At 43.8% G+C, this 9,440-nt stretch overlaps 1 long non-coding RNA gene across 2 annotated transcripts in view; it reads right to left on the bottom strand.

The window, feature by feature from the left end:
* The window catches only part of LOC135243002 (uncharacterized), a 53,544-nt gene extending 48,046 nt beyond the window's left edge, over positions 1–5,498 (bottom strand). For both annotated transcript variants that reach the window (XR_010326524.1, XR_010326525.1), the window contains exon 1: positions 5,160–5,498. This is a non-coding gene — a long non-coding RNA (uncharacterized LOC135243002). The remainder of the gene's footprint in view (positions 1–5,159) is intronic.
* Between the last annotated feature and the right edge of the window lie 3,942 nt (positions 5,499–9,440).

Here is a 9,440-nt window from a genome sequence, read left to right on the forward strand (position 1 = left end):
GACACAAGCACCAGTGTTCCATCAGCGGTGACGTACAGTACTTGTCTCTGACAGGAGGACTTGACCCCGGATGTGAAGTGAACCGTTAAGTTTTGGAGGAAATAAATGAGAGCTGGAGTAGGGTGGCATTTGCATGGCAACCATATGAAAACATCTGAGGAAGTGACGAAAACTTGAATCTGAAGGCGAGGCTTCCAGAGTTACCATCCACCATCAATCACCACTGATTGATATCAACCAAATAAAAAATGTTTCCCTCCACTGCAAAACACTGAAATTGGTTCAGATCAGGAAGGCATTGATAGTACATGACTGTCTCCCTTGTGTGCTCCATGAAGCCTCCCATCACCGCAAACAACCGGAGCAGGGTATAGAGCAAGGGCAGGCATATCAGTTTCTGGGTTTCATATCAACTTCCATTCTTATTTATTTAATGAACCCAATACATTGCCTGAAGTTTTAGGTACATTTATTGATACATTTACTGATGAATGACAGCTGAAGGCTGTTCTTGTGTCCTTATATGAAACAGTTTACTAATCTTTGAATGAAGCACCATTGATGTACACAACTAAACAGCTCAATGAGCCAGAGGTAATTGGTGTGAACAAAACCACACATACGCATCCGTCCTTGAGAAACACAATTTTCTCAGCATTGCCACGTAAGGACTTTAGATGAGTGCTGTTTCACCACTCTCATGGAGGACACATGTGAATCTGGGACATTCATTCACACGAATTGGATTTGACAACGCGAATAACCCCTTTAGAGAACCAGAGTTATCCACAGCGGTCAGCATTCGTGGCCCAATGCCGAATTCACTTTCCGTCAATTACGCGTTTCTGGCGAGCGACCGTCTCAGTGCACTCTGGGATGGTGCGGCGGCGGCTCGCTTCCCCCCCACTCCCTCGCTTGCCGGGAAGGCCGTGACACACCGGCGCATTGAGACGCGTCTGATCCGCCGCCGCGGCGCGACTCGAAGCCGAGCCCATCGCCCTCGCCGATCCGTTTAAAAAGGCGATCGCCCCCGGAGACTGAGCGGGCTCGGCGGAACGGAACACGGCGGCGGGATTCCTGCTCGCGAGAAGAAACGACGCGCAAAAAAACCACAGAGTCATCCGTCGCGGGAAACACAAGAGCCCTCGTGAAACGCCCACTCAACAGCGGCTACATTTTTAAAATAAAAAAAACACACAAAATAGGCCGATAGCACACAACATAAGCGCACTGTTATTATTACAGTACACTATTACAATTACAGCTTTCGGTTATTCAAAAATGTCATGGATTTTAGCGTGTTTCACAATGTATTTGCGTCATTTACCAGTCTATAGTACACGCAATGAGCGATAACACATTGAAGCGGCAGCGTATGTTGCACACGTGCTGAACGCTGTGCTTAAATCCTCAGGTTTCTGGGCTTTGTATTCGCAGGCCTCTGCTTCCTGCATCGCACCATTAATCTGCACAGCCAAGGCCTCGGCGGCCATTCTGTGCCCTGGAAAAAAAGGACGCTGCTCAGACAAGCGTCAGACGCAGAGCAGACTGACACATTCAAATTGACGTCGCGCGTCGTTAAATGAGCCGCCGTCCTTGAGCTCGGAAGATGCAGCCGGTGAAGAAAAGACCATTTCTCTTAGTCTTTTTTTAAATATGTGTTGTTAGAAGTGGCCTTCATTTTAGCTTCTCGGCCATAAGTTACAAGAAAGACAACCCATTTTGTCCTGCGGTCAAACAGACTGGAATGAAAATCACCCTGGGGTGAGGGGGGGGGGGTGGGTGAGGGGGGGCAATAAGGTACAGAGGAGCAGTTTCAGTCACACTCCTATGTCTGCAGCAGAATCTCTTCTCAAAAACATTACATTTAAAAACCCTGGCTTTTAACTCCCGGAATGTCTGAGGTGGCATTCCTTTAAACCCTTAAAACCCACTTAAAACTCAATAAAAATCCAGGGGTTTTTGTATGAATCTGCCCGTCTTAAATAAACCCCTTCATCTCCCAAACTATATACAGTACAGACAGCACGTATGTGCCTTAATAACCAATCCCCTGATCCTACAAGAGTCTAACTCAACAAACTTGTGCTCAACTGTCAGGGGAAGGGGAGGAAGAGAGAACCATCTGTAAGTGTATGTTATTATTATTATTGTTGTTGTTGTTGTTGTTGTTGTTGTTGTTAGCCAGTCACTTATTAGCCAACCCAACTATAGTTATCAAAGCTCACAAAGGAATTTCAGAGGGAGGTGTGAAGTGAGGCAGCACCTGTCTCCCCAACTGCAACACGTCTTTTGCCATCGCATGCAGGGACAGGCACACGCGCGCACGCACGCGCGCACGCACGCGCACACACACACGTTGAGCGGGCCGTGCTCTCTACAATAATCCAGTTGATTGGGCTGTGCTTTATCTCACCGTTTGTCCTTCAACCCGGACCTGCCCGTTTCCTCCCACTGACATAGTTTCCTTTCCATTCTCCTTTATAACAAGCACTAATCTAGCACTGATAAATGGATAAGCAAAAATCGTGTATTTTGCCCTGCTACTGGCCTCAGATCCAGAACAGGGCATTTCCCAAACCTGGCATTTGCAGCAGTACACCGAATCATTGCTTGCAGAATTGGATGGTAGTGGATCAACTACACAGGCCTGCATTTGTCCAAACATATTAAAACATGAGCTACATAAAGCACATATTTACGACTGGCGCATACAGAAGCCGAATAAACATACTGAGCATAATCGCAATAATAATATAGACAACTCTGTGAGCCTAAAAGCTGGAATACTAATACAGTGAAAATGTATAACATGGTAACACAATAAGTTGTAGCATACGTAAACAGGGAATACAAACAGTGTAGGCTCACAAGTCCAGAAGAGGATCCAAGCGGTCATCGTATGCTGCTGTTTCTATGGAGTCTAAGCTCTCCAGTCCAGAGGGAAGTTCGCCATCACTGTCGCTCCCGTCACTCTCCAATTCCGTAAATGCTTACTTCAAAGTCTTCCTCTTTTGCTTGTTGGCTATGGTGTCTTTTGCAAGTATACAGCAATGAACGAGGTCCTGAAAAGGAATCCAGCTCAATGGAAAATAATGCATCAACTTTGCCTAGCCTATGCACAAGGATTGGATTCAATTGTTTTGGTAAATCCCAGGAGAGAAGGATTAGCCGCTGCTTGTCTTGTTGGGGACATTTCTTAGATAATATAATAGCATAATCTTCAACCTGGGGTGTCAATCTCAGCCCTCCTTTGGGAGGGGGGGGGGGCTGCTTTCTTATTTGTATTGTTATCTCTAGTGGTTTTACTGATTGAAACAAAGTTTTTTGCAGCAAAGTGCAAGAATACACTGGTACATGAGTCATAACATTGCACCTTGAATCAATGATCGTTGAGACAATATTATTGTTAGACACTGGCGTCTAATTTCATGGCCACCGAGCTTTAAGGGTTTAACTACAATAACAAGTGTCTGCTGTCACTGTACTTGTCTGTGAGGATCAACACACTAAGTTAGTTTCAGCTGTGAGTCAGTTATGAGCTACCCTCAGCTATGAATGAGCCTCAGCTAGACGCAGGTGTGTCTTCAGGTGTGTCCTCAAAACCCCTTTGAAAAAAGCACAAAAAGCAACTGTGCTTTTGGCTCCTGTTCTTTTTAATTCAAGCTCCTACAGCAGATAAGGGGGGGTAGATACAGAAAAAAAGAAAAGGAGAGCTATCGCTGTACCTCGCAAAAAACCAAAGCCTTCTCTGAGCCTGGGCGGGGTCACTGGGTCAAAGACTACCCTGATGGGTCTGAAGCAGCTGAGGGACAAGAGGGAAAGAGTGAGGGAAGGAAGAGAAGGGAAGGTGAGAGTAGGGACAGAGAAAGAGTGATAGCAAGAGATGAGGGAGTGAGAGGGAAAGGGAGACGAGGGCAGTGAGAGAAGGGAGGAGGGGGGGGAGGTGAAGGCAGTGCATTTCCACATGGTATTCCATTAAAGCAATTCACAGAGCATCATCAGAGAAATAAGAACATCCTCTCTTATTAACCACTGATAGGGCAGAGATGCTGGGTAAGGGCAACATCGAGAGGCATCATTCAGACGAATCATTGAATTGAACTGAAAGGATGAGAGAGACGGAGAGACAGACTGTAATTATTAGTGCCATTGTACCCCTGCTGAACTGCCTGATAGCAAAGATCACGACAGGATCAGGTGAGATGAGGCACGCGTTCACTCGCTGCAAGTGCTCCATTCTGGCCTTTCAGTACATAGCATGCACAGTTCTTTATCATTTATTTATCCTTTCGTTATACAGGTCATCTCATTGAGATTGAAATATCATGTACAAAAGAAACCTATTCAAGAGGCAGCAGACAGGCACTTACACCCTTTTACAAATATAAATTAAAAACCTTGCCAAAACGACCTGGGCATTGATGTACAGTTTTAAATGACTGACAACTGAAAGCAGGTTAGATTAAAACTAGTTTTAACTTGCTTGAGATCTGTTAAATATTAAGTATATACCTCAAGTGGAGTTAATGATATGGTAATTGATGGTGAGCAAAGTGGTTTGCTCTGTCGTGTGTCTGTGCTGTGACTCATGTTCTTGCTAAGAGAAGTAAATCTTTCCCTTTTGTAAGACTCACCCCCATTCCCATCATCATTTAAATTACATAGCACTGATGGTTTTGGCCTGTTTGTTTCACTCTAGTGCCCTCTGCTGGTGAAACAATGCCAAGCACAGTCAAGATGTTCACTACTCTGGCGAATTTGGAAGGCCCACAACACATTGGTGTCCTCCAGTCTAATGGGCTATACAAATTTTTTGGCTATGTTATGTTAAAGGCTAATGGCTGAGTTGCCCGGATTCTCCGCATCAACCTGGAACCCCACCAACACATAAGAAGAAACTGACCATTGGGAGAATTAGCAAAGCTCATCCTCAAAAGAAAACGTATTTCCTGTCAGTAATCAGTATAAACCTGGCCAGGATTACTTTACCATAAGATTTAGGATGATCAGGCTAATAATGCTAGGCTTGGATTCATAGAAACTTAAGGTTATGAGTAAACACAGACAAGTCTATCTGTGCTCAGTTTTAATCTGGGGTGTCACGGTTACACAATGCAAAGAATGATAAAGAGCACAAACGGATGCATTTAACTCACCCAGCCACGGTACTTTTTTCAGTAACACGTTCCCCAACATGGCACCGTGCAATGAATGCTAAATAAAGCATAGCGTAATGCACACGGCTAACAGCCCCTGAAACCCAGCTACATGTTTAGGGTTCAAAACTGAACTGGACGGAAGGAAACTCTGCCTGAACTGAAGCTTTTCCAGCCAGAAGGCGGAGAGCCTGAGGCAACGATGCCGAGCAAATCAGCCGCGTTCAAATTTCTTCAGTCAGTGTGTAGAGTATTTAACATTCCTAAGAGCGTTTTTACTGCATGCGTATTTTTTTTCTATAAATTGATGGGGTACACTGAGAGAGCTGTAGCATTTACGTCATGAACTTATTCATGATACACATTAGAATTCTATGGTTTAATTTAACTTTAACTCATTAAATTGAATTAGTAAATTAGTTATTTTTTTGGTGATTACACGTACTGCATCATAGATGTGGTAGAATTTCTTCTTCAAATGACATGCACTGTTGAATAAAGCCACCAGGGGGCAGCAGTGTCACAGAGCTCTGAAGTTACTTGAGTCTACACTCAAACAGAGCAAGAGCTCAATTCCAGTGGTTTTGAGCTGAGATTACAAACAGCATGCATCTGTAGTTACAGAAAATAGATCTGTGGGGGGAAAAAACAGCAACAATCTCTAAATTGTCTTTCACAATGGCACAAAATGACACTACAGGCAACAGTGGGTTCAAGTGAAATCAAAAGAATCCATCATTTAATCACTCACTTGCAAACCGCCCACCCCCTAAAACAGCTGCTATACTGCTGTTCCATTCATATTCAGCATTTTATTGGGGATCCGAGCGAAGTGCGTCAAACCCTCGGCGGGAGCGCAGAGCTCCCCCTTTCGCACACGGGCTTCCTCGGGCTCGGACGTCAGAGCTCTGTATTACCCCTCTCCAGGGAAATGGCGCTAACCAAGAGAGAACGCACTTCACTTCAGCACCCCCGAAACAGGGCATCGCTTTTATATCAGCTTTGATATGACATCAGATGGCTTCCCTGGACTGGTTAAGAAATGTTTTTTTTTTTTTTTTTTTACAGGTGATGCCATCTCGTTGAAAAGGACACTGATCATTGCGTGTTTTGCCTCGCCTCTGCCTACACTTCCCAGCATGCACGGTGAAGAGGGTCATCATGGCCCTTTGCACAGTTTTGACCTTATTTCTCCCCTATTTTGGGTGCATCTCGATACTCAAAAAATGTATACTCCTTTCCTCCACTACCACCTCCCCTCCATCCCGTGTGTCCTCTGTGCCCCAGAAAACCTATCTTTGTGTCCTCCCTCCCTCCAGTGTCCCAGTATTGTAGGAGACGAGCGAAGTGCACAGAACTGTAGTAGCGAAGTGGCTTCAAATTCGTCTCCTCCCTTCCTTTCCTCCTCATACTTCCGGGTAGGAGACGAGTGGTAGTGGGGGAGTGGGGGAAAGGAGGTGAGGAGTGAAGAGTAATGGGACGTACCCTTCTCTTTTTAAGTTTCCTTCCCTTTCAGGTGTCGATATATGACCAACTGACCAAGGGCATGTCCAATGGGGTTGTCGGGATGGCACTGAATTTGATTGGCCACCACTATTTTTCCACTTAACATAGCACATTATCATTGGCTAACATACATACATACATACATACATACATACATGTATATATATACAGTGAGTGCCATAATGTATGGGACTAAGACATATTTTTTATTGATTTGGTTCTGTACTTCACAATTTTAAATTTGCAATCAAAGAATTCATATTGGCTTATCAGGCTCTTTGTGATTTCTGAGGTCAGCAGGGCTCTCTTTCTACTTAATGATGTTCCAAATAGTTGGTTTTGGTTACCCAAAGGTTAGGCCTATGTCTTTGACTGCTTTTTTTCTTATTTCTCAGCCTTATAATGACTTACTTGTCTTTCATGGCACAATTCTGGTCGTCATGTTGACAAACGCCAATAACAAATGAGGGGTTTATGCACTGCAACCCAACTATAATATTCTCTCTACGTAGTTGTCGACAGGCTTTTCTTGCTGACACAGTCTGATCATGTCCTGTATAGACATTCTCATTATGTTTCTCCACTTATTTATTCAGGTTTTTACCTTTAATTTGTCATCCATCTGTATATATATATAAACCTGAATAAATTACACACACACACACATATATATATAACACAGGCTGAAAGTATTCAGCCACCTGCGGTTTAAAAAAGAGAGGAATTCAGTTAATATATGCGCATTTATTAAATACAAATACAAAGTATAAACTTTAAAACCTACAGGAAAACAAAAAGATAATTTTTACTTTAAAAAAATCTTAGGCACCACATCTCCTCGAAATAGATAACTTTCCTCATTCCACTTTTCCATAATTAGAATTCTATCCAATCATTTTGCGGTGGTAGGTGGAGGGCTTGTTAAAATGATGCAAATCTTATCTATCTTACGCTTTTTTAAACTGCAGGTAGCCTAACACCATTGGCCTGTAGTGTGAGTAAACCAGGCACTAAAGATGCAAGAAATATGGCAAACAAAGGAGTTAGGCATAGATGTGTGGAGCCAAGTAAACATACTGTGGCAAGTATGTTATTCCCAGCAATAAATTGCAAAGAAGCTTAAGATTTCCAGGTGCAGTGTTCAGTACACACTCAGAAGGTTCCAGCTGATAGGCAGTAATGTTAGCAGGAGAAGACCAGGAAGAAGAAGGGTAACATCAGTGACAGAAGACAAATCTCTTGTGGTGTCTAGCTAAAGATACAATTATAAAACTGCACCACTACTACAGGAAGAACTCAATGCAACTAGAAAGAAACCAGTTTCTTTAACTACAGTGTAATGGCAACTGCAATCTGCTGGTCTAAAAGGATGTGCATCTGCCTTTTCCCAATATTTCTTGGTCCAGTGTTGATGGTCCTTGGCCCACTGGAATCTTTTCTTCCTGTTAACAGCATGTAGTTTCCTTTCGCTGTTTCACTGTAGTCAACCTCCCTGCTGCTGAAATTGACTGACACTGGACCCTTCTGTTGTGCAGAACATTCAGCCAGTCTCCGTGCTACCCTTTCTCTCCAAAACCCTGGAGCGTGCTGTATCTGTACCAACTCCCTTCCTACCATTAAACATCATCAGTTCTTTCCAGTCTGGTTCAGTGCTGGTCACTCCACAGAGTCTAGCCTTCTCTCCATCAGCAGAGCACTTCAGTCATTTATAGTATCTTCCCTCTCTCCTGTCCAAATCCTACTCTACCTTTATGCAGTTTTCGACACTAAAGACCACATGCTTCTCCTCTCCCTGTCCGCCAAGGCAGTAGAGCAAACAAGTAACAGCACAACAATAAAGTAATGTGACATTATTCAAGTGTAGATTAATTGATCAATCAATCGACTGACACATTTTAACTGCAGCAAAAAAAAGGCAACTGATTTTACAGTCCAAATTTCGGAGATGACTGTCTACGGTGTCACAGATCTGGCTGCCCTTTTAACAGGCCTGTTGTCGTGACAACAAATAGAGCCAAGCTGTGAGCTCACGCACGGTGCCTCATGCAACCGGACCGTGGGAAGGCTGCTCAGTCCGGTCTGAGGATATTCCAAAACGTGTTCGGCCTTCTTCCTCCCACGCCTGAAGCCGTCCAGATCCGAAGAATGGATAAAGAGACGTTCGGCCCACCGTGACTTGATTTTAAAAGCTACTGAAAAAAAAACGAATAGTATAACTGGTGTTTGGTCCTAGAGTGTGCAGCCTGATTGCCCTTAAGAGTCTGTGGAATAATTTGTTCACCCCAAAATGGCTCATTTGTTTCTTCCTGTCCTTTTTCTTAAGTGCTGTGTGACAATCCGTTTGTGAATACTCAGTGGCCACGCCAGTTCAGGGGCCCTCAGTCTTATCCGGAAAGATCCGGCGTGGGTGCAGGCTTACGTTCCAACCGAGCAGTTTCACACCTGATTCTACTAATCAACCACTCCAGTCTTTGCTAAGGACATTAATTAGTAGTGCCTGGATGAAACAAAAGCACCCACACCTGCACCCACACCGGCCTTTTCTGGATGAGATTGAGGACCCCTGTGCTAGCCCATGGAGTGCTGCATCTTTGGATCACCAGACTTTTAAAAATCAGAGTTTTAAACTGACTCTCTTGTGTTCTGATAAGAATACTATACCATAATATGCCCACTCACAATAATGACACAATACATGTACATCATTCACAATCTTATTATGACATTTGTAGCTCGTAAAAGTGGGATGAAATAGTGGGATTAACCGAATGAAAT

This window comes from Anguilla rostrata, chromosome 17, assembly GCF_018555375.3.
Source record: "Anguilla rostrata isolate EN2019 chromosome 17, ASM1855537v3, whole genome shotgun sequence".
Lineage (NCBI taxonomy): Eukaryota > Metazoa > Chordata > Actinopteri > Anguilliformes > Anguillidae > Anguilla > Anguilla rostrata.